At 41.0% G+C, this 19,087-nt stretch overlaps 1 long non-coding RNA gene across 1 annotated transcript; it reads left to right on the top strand.

The window, feature by feature from the left end:
• The first annotated feature begins 10,224 nt into the window (after positions 1 to 10,224).
• LOC133553949 (uncharacterized) lies at positions 10,225 to 16,773 on the top strand. Its single transcript, XR_009807021.1, has 3 exons — positions 10,225 to 10,335; positions 10,399 to 10,488; positions 15,583 to 16,773. It is a non-coding gene; the product is annotated as an uncharacterized LOC133553949 (long non-coding RNA).
• Positions 16,774 to 19,087: the final 2,314 nt, after the last annotated feature.

Below are 19,087 nucleotides of genomic sequence, written 5' to 3'. Positions count from 1 at the left end.
ATGCCCTTTCCCAACTACTTTGGCACGTGTTGCAGCCAGGAAATTCTAAGTTATTTATTATTTGCAAAAAAAAATAAGTTTATGAGTTTGAACATCAAACATCTTGTCTTTGTAGTACATTCAATTGAATATGGGTTGAAAGGGATTTGCAAATCATTGTATTCCGTTTATATTTTACATCTAACACAATTTCCCAACTCATATGGAAACGGGGTTTGTAGAAACTAACTAAAGTGCTCACGTTAGCTTTAACATGTTAAGTAGATGCACAATTAACTGCAGCCTGTTTATGCACCAGCTGGTTCATAACTACAGGATACATTGTGTGTGTGTGTGTGTGTGTGTGTGTGTGTGTGTGTGTGTGTGTGTGTGTGTGTGTGCGTGCGTGCGTGCGTGCGTGCGTGCGTGCGTGCGTGCGTGCGTGCGTGCGTGCGTGCGTGCGTGCGTGCGTGCGGGTGTGAGTGAGAGAGAGCAGCTTTGTGTGAACTGCGATAAATAAAAAGTGTGATACCGGATGGTAGAGGATTTATGTGGTGTTTATTCACACAAAAGTTGCAAAAGCCACTTTATCTGAATGACTGTGAACGTTTGATGAAATTACAGAGATGGCCAATATTTTATATTTCTATTTAGCGTTCAGACGAGAGGCCCTGGATCTTGTGGTACTGTGTTGGCTGACACGTTTCTTCAATGGTGCTTGAAGGAGCTAGGAGTGCAGCCGCTGCTCCCTGGTATGGGGACGAGCCATGTCGTCCTGGTGAGTGTTCAGGGCAGGCCTGGCTGACCAGGACACCATGCAGATTGTGGTATATGAACAAAAAATATTGATGACGAAATGAAAAAATCCAGTTATTTATTTTATTAAAATGCACAAATGTGTTATGATCCATTGCCCGGATCATATTATGTTCAGGTTTTAAATCTTTTTTGTATTATGTTCTGCTAATATTTGACTTAGTTCCTAGTTGCACTTCCTTGTTTGTTCCGTCACCATAATTACTTATTAGTTTCACCTGCCGCTTTTTTCCGGACTCGTACCTGTGTTGTAATTACTTTCGTTATTTAAGCCTGCCCTCTCCCGTCAGTCGGCCTGGCTCCATTGTTTTGCGGTAAAAAACAATCGCGTTCATGTTTCTAATTCCTGAATCAGTGCTAAGTGTTAGCCTTAGCTTCTCGTGCGTTGGGCACACGTTTCTTTTGTTTAATTCTGCCCGTTTTGTACTGTGTCTGAGTTATTAAATTATCTTACCTTTACGTTGTCATCCAGAGTGTCCGTTGCGTCCCTGGGGAGAACTAAATCCCGCATCCCAATGCGCCACGAGCATGACAGAATGGACCCAGCAACTCGTTCCCCGCATTGGACCGCATGGAGTCTTCGCCTCGCTAAGACGCGTCGCTCCCGAAGACGCCTACTACGGACAGCAACACGCCAACAGCAGCCCAGTATTCCCCTCTGAGGTTTGGTAATTCCCTTTGTAATGTGACCAAACAATCTTCTGACTGGGATGTGAGCCAAGAGGAAACCTCCGCAGTTGACATTTTGCCACTTCCCCATATCGACGTCATCCCTCCCACTAACGATGACGTCATACACCATGAATTTTTTTAGATGCGGTTTACTCCCTTTGTAAGCAGCCTACTAAAGCATTTAGTTCTAGAATTATTCCTTACGATAGATTTTTTTCTAAATTTAGATCTTCTCAGTCTCAGTCTCATGTTTTCCAAGTCCCTCCCCCAGTGACTTTGTCTCCGCCCTCAGTGACTATTGCTCCCACCCAGTCTAAAGTGGGGGAGGGGTAAATAGACTTTTTTTGGAGTGGGGAGGAGTCTACCCTCCTCCTGACCTCCCTCCACCCACCCTTAGGGACAGTCCCAGACCACAGACAGAGCGTCTGGGATCCGCTTCTTGAGGGGGGTGCTAGTGCTGGGAGCTGTGCTGCGGAGGTAGCACAGCCAAGCCACGACCCCAGCTAGGCCACCACCACCAGTCTTTTGACCCGCCAAACCGCATTCTCCTGCGTGGCCACCTTTACCGGTCTTGCGACCAGTCAAGCCGCAACCTCCGGCGAGGCCACCACCACCGGTCTTTCGACCCGCCAAGCCGCATTCTCTTGCGCGGCCACCCTTACCTTTCTTTCGGTCCGCCAAGCCACACCCCCCAGCTAGTCCACCACTACGGGTGTTTCGACCCGCCAAGCTGTAGAACCTCCTGCGCGGCCACATTTACCTGTCTTTCGGCCCGCCAAGCCGCATCACCCAACTAAGCCACATCCACCTGCACCACGGTTAGCACCTGTCGCTAGTCCAAGTCCTAGTCCAAGTCCTAGACCAAGTCCTAGTCCAAGTCCTAGTCCTAGTCCAGGTCTGGTTTCCACTCCAGCACCTGATCCAGGTCTGGATCCTACTCCAGCACCTGCTCCAGGGCTGGATTCCACTCCAGCACCTGATCCAGGGCTGCATCCCACTCCAGCACCTGACCCAAGAAAAAATTCCACTCCAGCATCTGTTCCAAGGCTGGATCCCACACCAGCACCTGTTCCCACGACGACAACGACTCCGCCTGTTTCCACGACGACGACTCCGTCTGTTTCCACGACACCGTCTGTTTCCACGACGACGCCGCCTGTTTCCACAACGACGTTTCAGCAATCTCGAGCTGGCCTTACACGCCAAGCTTTGCCGCCTGCTTCGTCTGCTGCACCCGCGCCTGACTCGTCCGCTGCTTCCAAGCCTGCCACGACGATAGCGCAGACGTGCCCACCTCCACGTCAGCCACTTCTGGCCGTGCCCTGGTCGTCCGCCTCGCCAAGTGCACCCACCTCCCTGTCGGCCATGGATGTGGCCTTTCCGAGGTCGCCCGCCTAGACTATTCCATTCGCCGCCGCCACCTGACTTGTCCCTGGGGGATTCGGGGACACATGGCCTGCTGACCCTTCGCAATGTCCTCTCTCCGCCCTCCCTTGACTCATGTACTGCTTTATAATTTTGGGGGGGTTTAAGTTATTTTCTGGGACATCTGGAATCTGTCCCTTAAGGGGAGGGTTATGTTATGATCCGCTGCCCGGATCATATTATGTTCAGGTTTTGAATCTTTTTTGTATTATGTTCTGCTAATGTTTGACTTATTCCTAGTTGCACATCCTTGTTTGTTCTGTCACCATAGTTACTTATTAGTTTCACCTGCCACTTGTTTCCGGACGCGCACCTGTGTTGTAATTACTTTCGTTATTTAAGCCTGCCCTCTCCGTCAGTCAGCCTGGGTCCATTGTTTTGCGGTAAGCAACAATCGCGTTCATGTTTCTGATTCCTGAATCTGTGCTAAGTGTTAGCCTAAGCTTCCCGTGCGTTCGGCACGCAGCTTTAGTTTTTCCTGAATCCATGCTAAGTGTTAGCATTAGCTTCCTGGCGTTGGGCACGCGTTTCTTTTGTTTATTTCTGCCTGTTTTGTACTGTGTCTGAATCATTAAATTATCTTACCTTTACGTTGTCATCCGGAGTGTCCTTTGCATCCCTGGGGAGAACTAAATCCCGCATCACAATGCGCCACGAGCGTGACACAAATGTGTGTTAATGTTATTATTATTATTATAATGTGTTGTGTTGTATCATACTATGTTTTATTTGCTATACATTGTATCATTATCTGATATGATACAATATTTTGTTATATTTTTGACTGCACAGTACTTTTACATGAAATATAATGTCTGAATGCTCAGATTTATTATCTTAGGCAAACTATCCATCTTCCAAATTTAATCAAATATTCAGTTCATAAATCATTTTTATAGATGGGGGAAAAGTAGTTAGAAATGTACTTTGGGTGTGTTTAATAGCTATAGTATGTAACTTCCACGACATGATAGCAGATGAGTGAATAAAATACATCAGATTTGCCCCAATTTTCCTGATGAAAGCTGAAAGAGCTGAAAGTGTGGCAGCTTCTCTGGAGAGGAGGAGAGAAGAAGAGGAGAAGAGGAGGGAAGAAGGGGGAGAGCAGCAGGCAGCAATGCAGCATCTTCAGCCAGCAACACAAAGCTGCTTTTCATTACTAATGGATGATTTTCTCTGCACTTCCATATTTTGATTGAACAACTTTGCAGGCAGCAGTCAGCATCCTAAATACACACCTCTAAATAAAACATGTTGTGTTTCTCTGACAACAATCCTGCTGGTGCACTACAGTGGGACCTACTTTCATTTATCACTGTCCACATAGGAAGCATCTGTAGTGCACATTTTATTAGGCCAAGTTCGGGCCCACCAAAGCTTTTCATTTGGCCCAAAAAACATAACCTAAATATTGAAACCATACAGTTTGGGCTAGCTCAATGGGTATCGGGGCTTGCAGTCTGAACAAAGTGTGCTCATCAAAACCGTCCCTCTGCATGTCTACATTCAACAACCTAAATGGGGCTACTGTGCAAGCTCTCTACTACTGTTGCATGCTGGGTAATGGAGTTGTTATGTTACTTGGCTCATACCATCAGTATATATCTGCCTTAGGCCATCGAGAAGGCCTTACTGACAACAACAACTTGTGATCTGATTGGCTATTGCAACTGTCTCTCAAATGTTTGTGTCCGTTCACTTACAGCGCACCGATGCCAGCAATATTGATTTTAAAGCCATCCATCCATCCATTTTCTACCGTGTATTCCCTTTGGGGTTGCGGGGGGTGATGGAGCCTATCTCAGCTACAATCGGGCGGAAGGCGGTGTACACCATGGACAAGTCGTCACCTCATCGCAGGGCCAACACAAACAGACAGACAACATTCACACTGACATTCACACACTAGGGACCATTTAGTGTTGCCAATCAACCTATCCCCAGGTGCATGTATTTAGAGGTGGGAGGAAGCCGGAGTACCCGGAGTGAAGCCTCGAGGCAGATTTCGTACAGCATAGCAACATAAGCAAGCTGAATTCTGATTGGATAAAAACTCTCTAACCTAAAAACAACAGTGCTGGAAGGAGCATAATCTGACATGAAGAGAATATATATTATTTTCTTTTTTTTTGTTCGGTTTGTACTTCATGAAGTTTTCAATCAATCAATCAATCAATCAATCAATCAATGTTTATTTATAAAGCCCTAAATCACAAATGTCTCAAAGGGCTGCACAACCACCACGAAATCCTCGGTAGGATAAAGGCAAGGAAAACTCACACCCAGTGGGACGTCAGTGACAATGATGACTGAGAACCTTGGAGAGGACCACATATGTGGGCAACCGTCCCCCCCCCACCCACCTCTCTAGGGGACCGAAAGCAATGGATGTCGAGCGGGTCTAACATGATACTGTGAAAGTTCAATCATAGTGGATCCAACACAGCCGTGAGAGTTCAGTTCAAAGCGGATCCAAGACAGCAAAGGAAACCATCCCAAGCGGAGTCGGATCAGCAGCGTAGAGATGTCCCCAACCGATACACAGGCGAGCGGTCCATCCTGGGTCCCGACGAGTGGTCCATCCTGGGTCCCGACTCTGGACAGCCAGTACTTCATCCATGGCCATCGGACCGGACCCCCCTCCACAAGGGAGGGGGGGGACGGAGGAGAAAAAGAAAAGAATTGGTAGATCAACTGGTCAAAGAAGGAGGTCTATTTAAAGGCTAGAGTATACAAATGAGTTTTAAGGTGAGACTTAAATGCTTCTACTGAGGTGGCATCTCAAACTGTCCAGAGTACTGGAGCCCGAAAGGAAAACGCTCTATAGCCCGCAGACTTTTTTTGGGCTTTGGGAATCACTAATAAGCCGGAGTCCTTTGAACGCAGATTTCTTGCCGGGACATATGGTACAATACAATCGGCAAAATAGGCTGGAGCTAGACCGTGTAGTATTTTATACGTAAGTAGTAAAACCTTAAAGTCACATCTTAAGTGCACAGGAAGCCAGTGCAGGTGAGCCAGTACAGGCGTAATGTGATCAAACGTTCTTGTTCTTGTCAAAAGTCTAGCAGCCGCATTTTGTACCAACTGTAATCTTTTAATGGTAGACATGGGGAGACCCGAAAATAATACGTTACAGTAATCGAGACGAGACGTAACAAACGCATGGATAATGATCTCAGCGTCTTTAGTGGACAGAATGGAGCGAATTTTAGCGATATTACGGAGATGAAAGAAGGCCGTTTTAGTAACGCTTTTAATGTGTGCCTCAAAGGAGAGAGTTGGGTCGAAGATAATACCCAGATTCTTTACCGTGTCACCTTGTTTAATTGTTTGGTTTGCAAATGTTAAAATTGTATTATTAAATAAAGGTCGCTGTCTAGCAGGAAGTTTTGCACTTGTTGTGTTTTCTCTGTGTTTTTGTTTGTTTTCATTATATTTGGATGTATTTGTTGGTTTGTATGATATCCATTAAGTAAGACTACATATTATGTTGAAGGGGGCAGGAAAACATACGATTTTTCTTCATCGTGCTCCTTCTCAGGTATTGGTGTGTAAATGTATGATTGTATAATTGAGGTATAATTGTCTATCGATCAAATATGCACATCAATGAAGGAGATAAATAAAAATGAATGACGACATTGACATTTGAAACGACACAAATATATTTTTCAGTAGTGATGACTATAATGAGCTCATAAATACAGTAAACACAGAGCTAAACATAGTAAAAAAAAATGGATGGACACAAATAAATTATCTTTGAATATAAATAAAACAAAGATAATGATATTTGGAAAGCGCAACCTAACGTCTGAACAGAAAATAAGTATTGATGGTTGTCAAATTGAAATCGTAAATGAGAATACATTTTTGAGAGTAATAATTGATAGTAAACAATCATGGAAACCTCATGTCAGACATATCAAAACAAAAGTCTCCAAAAGCCTCTCAATTATAAACAAAGCAAAAGTATACCTCAATGAAAATGCACTCCGTACTCTATACTGCACATTGGTACTGGCATACCTTATATACTGTGTTGAATACTTCTTTGTACTCTATTCTGCACCTTCAAACTGCCATACCTTACATACTGTGTTGAATACTTATGTGTACTCTATACTGCACCTTGGTACTGCCATACCTTACATACTGTGTTGAATACTTATGTGTACTCTATACTGCACCTTGGTACTGCCATACCTTACATACTGTGTTGAATACTTATGTGTACTCTATACTGCACCTTGGTACTGCCATACCTTACATACTGTGTTGAATACTTCTTTGTACTCTATACTGCACCTTGGTACTGCCATACCTTACATACTGTGTTGAATACTTATGTGTACTCTATACTGCACCTTGGTACTGCCATACCTTACATACTGTGTTGAATACTTCTTTGTACTCTATACTGCACCTTGGTACTGCCATACCTTACATACTGTGTTGAAGTGTGGGGGAATATTTAGCACAACAAAATTCATCCTCTGTTCATATTACAGAAAAGAGCAGTGCGGATCATTCACAACGTTGGTTATTTAGAACATACTCATAATCTGTTTATGCAATCAAAGTTGCTCAAATTTGATGACCTTGTTAATTATAATACATTAATAATCCTATACAAAGCATTTAACAAATTATGTCCGCCTAATCTACAACTTATTTTTATAAGACGTGTGCAGGCTCATAACTTGAGAGGCTTTGGATATTTCTCATTGCTAAGAGCTCAACCCACTCGTAAACGTTTTTGTGTGTCTGCATGCGGAGTAAAACAATGGAACAAACTGGACTTACAACACAAGCAATGCCAAACTATTCATCGATTTAAACTATTATACAAACATTGGGTCTGGTTCAAATATAGAGATGAAGGTCTTCAATTTGACTTGCTGTTGTACTTTGTCTCATCATGTGCTCAATGTTTACCTTACCATTATTGCCAAGTTGTCTATTACCATTATTGCTAGGTTGTCTATTACCATTATTGCCAAGTTGTCTATTACCATTATTGGTATTTTGTTTATTACCATTGTTGATGTATTCATTATTCCTACATTATTGATAAAAAAAGATATTTTAACTGTGTAATAATTATTGTTGCCTGTGGTAATGCCACTATAATACAACATCTGTATTATAATCCTTGAACAAAGTAACAGTGAAACTCATGTGAATAATCACTGAATGGAGAACTGGGGTGGGATTAAATAAATTATCTTCTTCCCACTCCCTTTCAGGCAAAACTGGACAATCATGTATTACATACTATACATTACCTTTTGCACTACAAACCCCGTTTCCATATGAGTTGGGAAATTGTGTTGGGTGTAAATATAAACGGAATACATCCATACATCCATCCATTTACTCTACCGCTTTTTCCCTTTGGGGTAGCGGGTGGCGCTGGTGCCTATCTCAGCTGCAATCGGGCGGAATGCGAGGTACACTTTGTACAAGTCGCCACCTCATTGCAGGGCCAACACAGATAGACAGACAACATTCACGCTCACATTCACACACTAGAGCCAATTTTGTGTTGCCAATCAACCTATCCCCAGGTGCATGGCTTTGGAAGTGGGAGGAAGCCGGAGTACCCGGAGGGAACCCACGCAGTCACGGGGAGAACATGCAAACTCCACACAGAAAGATCCCGAGCCCGGGATTGAACCCTGACTACTCAGGACCTTCGTATTTTGAGGCAGACGCACTAACCCCTCTGCCACCGTGAAGCCCTAAACAGAATACAATGATTTGCAAATAATTTTCAACCCATATTCAGTTGAATATGCTACAAAGACAACATATTTGATGTTAAAACTTATAAACTTTTTTTTTTTGCAAATAATTATTAAATTTAGAATTTGATGCCAGAAACATGTGACAAAAAAGTTGGGAATGGTGGCAATAAATACTGGTAAAGTTGAGGAATGCTCATCAAACAGTTATTTGGAACATCCCACAGGTGTGCAGGCTAATTGGGAACAGTAGGTTGCTATGATTGGGTATAAAAGCAGCTTCCATGAAATGCTAAGTAATTCACAAACAAGGATGGGGTGAGGGTCACCACTTTGTAAGCAAATTCTCAAACAGTTTTAGAACAACATTTCTCAACGAGCTATTGCAAGGAATTTAGGGATTTTACCATCTACGGTCCGTAAAATCATCAAAAGGTTCAGAGAATCTGGAGAAATTACTGTATGTAAGCAATGATATTACGGACCTTTGATCCCTCAGGCGGTACTGCATCAAAAACCGACATTCGCGTGTAAAGGATATCACCACATGGGCTCAGGAACACTTCATAAAACTACTGTCAGTAACTACAGTTGGTCGCTACATCTGTAAGTGCAAGTTAAAACTCTACTATGCAAAGCGAAAGCCATTTATCAACAACACCCAGGAACGCCGCCGGCTTCCCTGGGCCCGAGCTCATCTAAGATGGACTGATGCAAAGTGGAAAGGTGTTCTGCTCTGCTTATTTCAGCAAAACAATGCCAAGCCACGTGTTACAACAGTGTGGCTTCGTAGTAAAAGAGTGCGGGTACTTTCCCGGCCCGCCTGCAGTCCAGACATGTCACCCATCAAAAATGTGTGGTGCATTATGAAGCCTAAAATACCACAAAGGAGACACCGGACTGTTGAACAACTTAAGCTCTACATAAAACAGAATGGGAAAGAATTCCACCTGAAAAGCTTAAAAAATGTGTCTCCTCAGTTCCCAAAGGTTTATTGAGTGTTGTTAAAAGAAAAAGTGATGAAACACAGTGGTGAACATGCCCTTTCCCAACTACTTTGGGACGTGTTGCAGCCATGAAATTCTAAGTTGATTATTATTTGCAAAAAAAATAATAAAGTTTATGAGTTTGAACATCAAATATCTTGTCTTTGTAGTGCATTCAACTGAATATGGGTTGAAAAGGATTTGCAAATCATTGTATTCCGTTTATATTTACATCTAACACAATTTCCCAACTCATATGGAAACGGGGTTTGTATATTAATTTATATCATTATGTGTTGTCAACTCTGTACTTTTTTTAAATTATTATTTTTTATATCATTGCCTGAAATAAATAAATAAATGAAATGAATGAAAATTAATGAATGAATATGAATATGTTTAGCTATTTAGAGAAAGCAAATAAAAAAATACCTTTATCTTCAATTATGATCATGATTTCTGGTTATGTTAGGCCAGCAGAGAAGGCCTTGCTGGCCCTGACGGCACACCACTATTGTTCGTTACTGGTGTTTTCTTTTATTTCCTGTCCTGCGCTCTTATTTTTGTTTCCACTTCCTGTTTGCCACCATTTTCCACCACTTCCCTTCGGGACTGAACGCGAGCTCCCTCACCTGTTCTGAATTGCCAATCATGAAGCGAGCTTCGCCAGTCGGACGGAGCTGGATCGATATAACGCCTAAGATGGGGTGGGCACTATTCATCACTCGATTGATATTTTGTTTTTATTTTGTGCTTCCATCTTTTTGTAGACTTTCATAGAAGTTACTGTGTAAGTGTTGCGATCTGGTCTCATATCTGCGAAGGTCGTGTCTACCAAAACGGCAGGAAGCAGCTCACAGGTATGAATGATTGTTTACAGGGGAACTGCATTTTTTTTTTTTTTTTTTGACTAAAGTTCAGAATCGTTATTAGAGACAGGAAGACAAAAAATAGTTTTTCGCCTTCTAAAATATAAAAATTGTCTCGTTCCAGGTAGCTAGTAATGCAGCTAATGGGCGCAATCAAATCTACCTTTGGATAACTTTAGAGATAGGATCCAGCACTCCCCGCGACCCCAAATGGTACAAGCGGTAGAAAATAGATGGATGGATGGATAGCCGTAAAAACTACATACGGCAAGAGATAAGTTATTTTCTGCATCAACACGAAAGGCGTTTGAGTTTGTAATACACAACACTGCAATGGAACACAATTCTGTACTGATTGGAAAAACATCAACAATCATATTACAGTATTTGTAAACTATTAGCCCATATTTCATGTTTTGTTCGTACACAGTTAGCGAGGCAGCGTTTGTTCCGGCCTGGGCAAATTAAGGCCTGGGGGCCAAATGCGGACCGTTAAGCGTTTCAGTCTAGCCCGCCGAACATTCCCCCCAAAATTTTGGGGGTCTTTAAGATGGAAACTGTAGCTGCCAGAGGTGGGACCAAGTCATTGTTTTGCAAGTCACAAGTAAGTCTCAAGTCTTTGCTCTCGAGTCAAGTCCCAAGTCAAGACAGGCAAGTCCCGAGTCAAGTCCAAAGTCAAGACTGGAAAGTCTCAAGTCAAGTCCCAAGTCCTGCATTTTGAGTTTCGAGTCATTTCAAGTCCTTTTAACCCCAGACTAAAATATTTACACAGATTTTGTATGCTTTTAAAACACTGTATGTATTTATTATTTTTTTTTTTAATTGTGCTGACATTGCACTTCATAATAGCACTATTAACCAGTTATTTTAAACATTTAACTCATTCCTTTACAGAATGAACACATTTGAAAAAAACAAGTGCAACTGTAATTATTTGCACAAAGGTGTTAACATTGTATTTCCATGGAATATTGCATTGTAACTAGTTCCATAGCAGTCTCTATCCTGTTCTTACCTTATCTCATTGATCTCATCTCATACTGTATGTGTGTTGATGTGTGCATACTCATGATACACATAACTGCATGAAAATAACAAGGAACAGAGTTGTAGTTTTTAGATTTCACGGCCCTATGGAATATGTACACATATCCTTTATATAGTATACATTTTAACTGACCTTTATTTGACTATGTTTGTCTTTTTGTAGGTGCTGCTGACCACCGTATAACGTTACATTACCGTGTCTGATACATTGACTAACGTAACATTTTGAGTGGGTACCTCATGCAACCCTGCTTAAAAAAAAACACTTGACAAAAAGTATGAATAAGGTAGCGAACTGCAGTGGACGCAACAGATTGTAGTGTTTGCAATGACGTTATAACCATAGACATTTTATAAGTAGACGCAGCATTGGCTGCTGTGACGTGAGCAATTTGGCCGCCATCTTGAAGTGGTGATGAGGAGCCGGCAAGCAGCCTAAACTGACAGTTGACAGGTAGCAAACAAAGATGCTGGGTTGGTGTTTAGCGTTTTCCTGCTTTAATGAGTGGACTGTTGAAAATAGGAATCAGGGGATTACTTTTCACAAGTAAGATTGAACATTAACATGGTTGTATTTTGTGAAAAGAATATTACCACAGAGTTGAAAGGAACAAAGATCTTCAATTTGTACGTGAAAATCACAAAGAAATCTTCTGGGGGAGGATGACCCCCCTACAAGTATTTGGTTTACAAACTTTCAGCCCCACCTAAAACAAAATTCTCCAGCGGCCACTGATTATGATGCATTCTCATTTTAGGCAAAGTATGAGACAATACTTTCTTAACAGTATAATTGTAACTAGGAATAAGTCTTCAAGTAACAATATTCAAATACTAACATTGTTGGGTAAGACAGAATTTGCTTTTATTCTGAATCCAGTGAAACAAATCTGTGGTTTTAGCTGATATAAAAACTTTCAGGTGTTTATATATGTTTATGTTTAAGTATTTTGCAGACGCTTTTATCCGAAGCAACATACATGAAAAATACATATAAAACAATCACTGTAAACATGATCATTTAAGGGAAGAATGTAATACAAAATATTAATACAAAGTGTCAAGACAGAATAAACTCTCTGCTGTTGCAGCAACAGAGATACAGTCTATAAGATATATAGATATCTTATGTATTTATACAATGTTTATGTAGGATATATGCATGTATATACAACCTAATCATATTGTTTCTTCGCCTTAAAAATAGCTGACTGTTTTTTTCCCCCCTTTTGGGATTATTATTCCCACTTTTGATCTTGGACGTCTGCTCACTTATAGCATATAAGAATATTCCACTACTGTTAAGCAAACAACACGCCAAAAAATGTGTCTTTTTTCATAGTTACACTTATGAAAAAAAAACGCGTGAATATCAGTGGTATTCAGTGAGGTAAAATGAATTAAATGCGCTGACAGTTCATTGCTCCTGTCAAATGAATTGCACTGAGTGGAGGGGATCACCACTCCAAGATGGCGGCCCCGCGTCACGTCAGCGCCAGTAGGCAGTAGCGCTCGGTGCTGCGCACCCTTATACGATGTCTATTTTCATAACGTTAGCAGTGAGTTTGGAGCCTCACTGGTTTAACTAAACAGCAAATACAAGTTACATTACTCAGCCAATAAATGTTAACTTACATTCAAAACTTAACATTCTTTGTGCATCTTCAAATGTCGAACGAAGTTGGAAGTTGTTGCGTCTCTGTCTGTAATCTTCGAACGAACCGCATGCTTTGCATACTGGAATTCGTTTTTTGTTGACCAAGTCGTAGTTTTAATACCCGAACGAAACAATTTTTGGCATCATTTTTCCTCATTGGCGTGTTGTATGAGAGCTCTTCTCCGTTGGTTTTCATGCAAATTGATTGGCTGAATGCTGTGTGACGAAAATAATGTGGATTTAATTTGATTGGCTGTTGTTCTGACAGGTAGCGCACAGGCTGTCATCGCACACACGCTGACAGACATGGACAGATACGGAACGCTCCTGAATAACTTTTTAATCATTGGGTTTTGGGGAAAGTAGCAAGTCATGTCAAGTCAAAAGGCTCAAGTCCAAGTCAAGTCACAAGTCATTGATGTTAAAGTCTAAGTCGAGTTGCAAGTCTTTTTACATTTTGTCAAGTCGAGTCTAAAATCATCAAATTCATGACTCGAGTCTGACTCGAGTCCAAGTCGTGTGACTCGAGTCCACACCTCTGGTAGCTGCCAATATGATGTGCAGTGAATTTTTCAAATGACCTTAAGACATACTTGCCAACCCTCCCGATTTTCCCCGGGGACTCCCGAATTTCTGTGCCCCTCGGAAAATTTCTCCCTATTTCCACCCGGACAACAATATTGGGGGCATGCCTTAAAGGCACTGCCTTTAGCGTCCTCTCTTACTGGAAAAGGAGACTATTATATATGTCTCCGTTATCCATAGGTTTATCTATACCTATAAAGTAGGCAGGCACGGAGCTAATTTCTCAGCATGTGTTTATTCCAGCCGGCACGTTAATACACTGACACACAACATCCAAATTCCCATCTTGCATTGCTTCAAAACTACGGCACGTAGTAATGTCCAAAAACATAACAGAAAAAGCAGAAAAACGAAGAGATATGGCGACGACGAGTAAGAAAAAGAAGAAGTACGCTTGCAAGTTCCAAAAGTATTGGAACAATTAATTTCAGTTCATCCATGACAGCTCGAAGGGGAAGGGTATGCTGCCTGCAAATTTTGTAGATCAGACTTCTCCATTGAACACGGTGGCCGAACGGATATACTCATTCATGAACGGATTATTTATCTATTTTTATATTTACATATATATATTTTATATATATATATATATATATATATATATATGTATATGTGTATATATATATATATATATAAATAGATAATCAGTTTATCTATTTATATATATTTATATATATATATATAGATATATAGATAAATAATCCGTTCATGAATGAGTATATATATATATATATATATATATATATATATATATATATATATATATATATATATGTCTTAATTTGATTATCCAGAGAATAGTGCTCGATAACGTGGTAGAGCGCAATATGTAGGTGTGAAAAAAATCACAAGACTACTTCATCTCTACAGAACTGTTTCATGAGGGGTTCCCTCAATCATCAGGAGATTTTAATGGAAGCATTCACATACCATGATTTCTATAGGGTACAAAACGGGTAGGTACAGGCAGGCGTGGGGGCGTGGTGATTGGCCCATGTGTTACCTAGGAGGTGTCTCCGTCTGTGACGGCATGCTGATACAATTTCACTGTGCTTATTGAGGGATGACAGGTTTGGGTGGTATATAATAAACAGTTTCTCTTTTAAGCATAGGTTGCATCTTTTATTACCACTGTTGTAAGGTGTGCTGGATGCAAGAATTTGCCATGTTCTTGAATATTCAACAATATTGTCTTTGAGGTTCCAAATGTGCTTGCTGAGTTCTGTACAATTCTGAAGGGGAGTTCAAAACCAGATGGAACAATCACAAGGCTTCTTTTAGAAACCAAAGCCTTGTTCATTCAAAGCCAAGGTAAAATATCGGAATATATATCGTTTATCGCAATATTGCATAAAAATATCGCAATATTAATAAAAACCAATATCGCCCAGCCCTAGCGCACGGTATTCATATCTCGTCCACACGAGATGCTTTTGCGTGAGTTTAAAACGGGCAAATATTTGGAGTCCATGGCACAATCGCTCTATATAGAATGTCGCGTTATATTGGACCGCATTATATCGAAATTTGAGTGCACATACATTACAATACCTTTTCTATCTGCATTTTGGGATCTAAACCAACACACAACCGCAACAAAAGTATGTTTAGGTTTCGCTGTGTAAGTCAATATAAGTCAACAAGATGGTGAAGAAATATAAAAACACATGAAACCAAAATCTGCTGTAGTGACACAGTACTGTATTTCTACTAGTGTACTAACCATCTGCTCTTTGTGCAACACTATACGAGAGTATACACTTCCTCATTCAACTACACTAACTGTCCTCCTCCAGGGTTCCCACTCCTGTGTATCCACTCGCACACATGGAGATGTCATCTCTGCAAGAAGAAAAAGAAGAGGAGACAACTTGACAGTATACGCAGGTGGGCTTTAAAATAAACCATTTGAATCATGCAATATGATTTACCTTTCTATTTTTCTATGTCCCACTCTCCTTTGTGGAGGGAGTCCGGTCCGATCCGGTGGCCATGTACTGCTCGCCTGTGTATCGGCTGGGGACATCTCTGCGCTGCTGATCAGCCTCCTCTTGGGATGGTTTCCTGCTGGCTCCGCTGTGAACGGGACTCTCGCTGCTGTGTTGGATCCGCTTTGGACTGGACTCTCGCGACTGTGTTGGATCCATTATGGATTGATCTTTCACAGTATCATGTTTTCATAGTCATCATTGTCACCGACGTCCCACTGGGTCATTATTGTCACCGATGTCCCACTGGGTGTGAGTTTTCCTTGCCCTTATGTGGGCCTACCGAGGATGTCGTAGTGGTTTGTGCAGCCCTTTGAGACACTAGTGATTTAGGGCTATATAAGTAAACATTGATTGATTGATTGATTACCAGCACATTGTGACATTTGTTAAAAACGTGGAACCGAACACAAAACTGTTCCGCTTTAACCACAAAATGTCAACGAGATCTTTAAATCTTTGTGACTGGGAGACAAGTCGAGCAATAATATGGGACTCGGCAGTATTGTAAGCGCTTTTATGCTGCATATTTATCATATTAACTTCATAATAGATGATGCCTCTCTAAAAATAGACATGGCAGCCTGCTGGTGTATTTGTGTGAACCTTTATTTATCCAGCTAAAAGCAGCAGGACACTCAGACTGGACGTGTCGCCTGACTTCAAGAGCTGCATTTAGCTGCTTGTTCTGCACTGTGTGCACCGCCAGTGTAGACTTTGAACCCAGATAAATAATCAGGGCAGTCCAGAGTCCTGCTGAATGCTGACAATGTGGAGAATGACTCAGCGATTCTGTGCAGGCACTGGCTGTGCAAACATCCATCACGCCAACACAAAGATCCAACAAAGATACCCCTTGACAATTACGGCTATAACGCACACACAGTTGGAAACATACAGTAGGAACATCTTCTCTTCTCTCCACCCAGGAATTGGTCATATGAATCCCTTCCCTACTGTAATGTAAAATACATACATTAATAAATTGATACAGCATCAGCAGTAGTGTTGTATGACCGTAATTACCAGGATTCCATCCATCCATCCATTTTCTACCGCTTATTCAATTTTGGGATCGCGGGGGGCGCTGGCGCCTATCTCAGCTACAATCAGGCGGAAGGCGGTGTACAACCTGGACGAGTTGCCATCTCATTGCAGAGCCAACACAGATAGACAGACAACATTCAATCTCAGCTTCAATCGGGCGGAAGGCGGATACACCCTGGACAAGTCGCCACCCCATCGCAGGGCCAACACAGATAGACAGACAACATTCACACTCACTTTCACACACTAGGGCCAGGATGCCAATAATGTATTTAATCCTCAGTATTGCCAAATGACTTTGGGGCCCCACTTTTCCACTTCCACCCTGGCCCACTCAAATATTAACACTGAATTAGTAATATTACTGTTCATTTTAATCATGTTCAATAATGATATGTGTGAAGTGAAGTGAATTATATTTATATGGCGCTTTTTCTCTAGTGACTAAAAGCGCTTTACATAGTGAAACCCAATATCTAAGTTACATTTAAACCAGTGTGGGTAAAGTGTCTTGCCCAAGGACACAATAACAGTGACTAGGATGGTGGAAGCGGGGATCGAACCTGCAACCCTCAAGTTGCTGGCACGGCCACTCTACCAACCGAGCTATACTGCCCCATCTAACCCATATCTTACTTACTTAAATTTGATAACCTTGCCAAGTTATATAAAAACGTGTTAATCGCAAAAAATACTGTTTATTTAACACATCAACCTTAGACTCAGGTCAGGCTGGTTAAGGGAAACAAAAAGTACTAACCAATAATACTGCATAAGAATGGATTATAAATAACTGACAAAATTAAAATGTACCTACAAATACAAACGTATGTTGTGCTTATATGAAGAAGCCAAACAACAATAAACATTTTTCTTAAATAAAACTGTCAAAATTAAAGTGCAAATGAAACTACAGCTGTACCACTTTGGTCATCATTTTTGCGCATAATCGTTTTCTATGGCTTGAGCTCCAGAATTATTTTGCTTGTTTGACACAGCAAACAATTTCTTATTTATTTTTAAGTATATTTGTATTCAAATTATACTTATTTTACTGCCACAAATGGCGTAAGAGTGTATTAAAACAAAGTATTCCTCATACTGATGTATTTTGGCGGCCCTCAAGTTAAGAAACACTGTTTTAAATCATTATAGATCCCCTGTAAATGAATGCATTGGTCATTGATAGTTGTTTAGGCAGAATTACTAACTAGTACAAGATTGTGTGCGTCTGACAGGATGCAGAAATAAATATATATGCCTGCTGTAGATGACCATGTTATGTAATGTGACTGCTCGCCACTACTTGTTAAAAAAACAAACAAAAAAAACAACTCGTTGCATTGACTTTAGTAAATAACATAACTGATGCACGACATCAGTGGTTCTTAACCTCTTTTCACCAAGTACCATTTTAGGAAAAACTTGGCTCTTCAAGTACCACCATAATTAAATTTCAGTAGGTGTAGTAGGCCTAACTATTCATTGAAGACAAGACACAGGTGTATTTAATAATATATGTACCGTATTTTTCCGACTAAAAGTCGCAGTTTTTTTCATAGTTTACTCCGGAGCGACTTATGTGTGAAATTATTAACATTTTACCGTAAAATATCAAATAATATTATTTATCTCATTTGCGGAAGATGTCAGCAATCGTCACACACACGTCATCCAATAAGATTCGGCGGGGGAGGGTCACGGCAGAAGTGCATTGTGGGTCATGGAATGCTAACTGCTAACTGCTATATGCTACTGCCTTAGCTATTAAAATGGATGATTTCATCGTTGGCGGTAACTTATAAAAACTAAGAAGGGCTGAACAAAAATGGCACCGAAAAGGAAATCATGTACTGCAGATTACACAATCTCAAATAATAATATTTATCTCATTCGCGGAAGAGACAAAGAAAATGTCAGCAATCGTCACACACACGTCAACCACTGAGAATTCGGCGGGGGAGGGTCATTGATTGATTGATTGATATATTGATTGATTGAAACTTTTATTTGTATATTGCACAGTTCAGTACATATTCCGTAAAATTGACCACTAAATGGTAACACTCGAATAAGTTTTCCAACTTGTTTGAGTCGGGGTCCATGTTAATCAATTCATGGCAGGAGTGCATTGTGGGTCATGGAATGCTAACTGCTACATGCTACTGCGGTAGCTATTAAAAGGGATCATTTCATCTTTGGCGTTAACTTATAAAAACTGAGATGAGAAGGGCTGAACAAAAATTGGACCGAAAAAGAAATCATG

The sequence above is a fragment of the Nerophis ophidion genome, linkage group LG06 (genome assembly GCF_033978795.1).
Source record: "Nerophis ophidion isolate RoL-2023_Sa linkage group LG06, RoL_Noph_v1.0, whole genome shotgun sequence".
Taxonomy (NCBI): Eukaryota; Metazoa; Chordata; class Actinopteri; order Syngnathiformes; family Syngnathidae; genus Nerophis; species Nerophis ophidion.
This window is presented reverse-complemented; position numbering and strand designations above follow the sequence as displayed.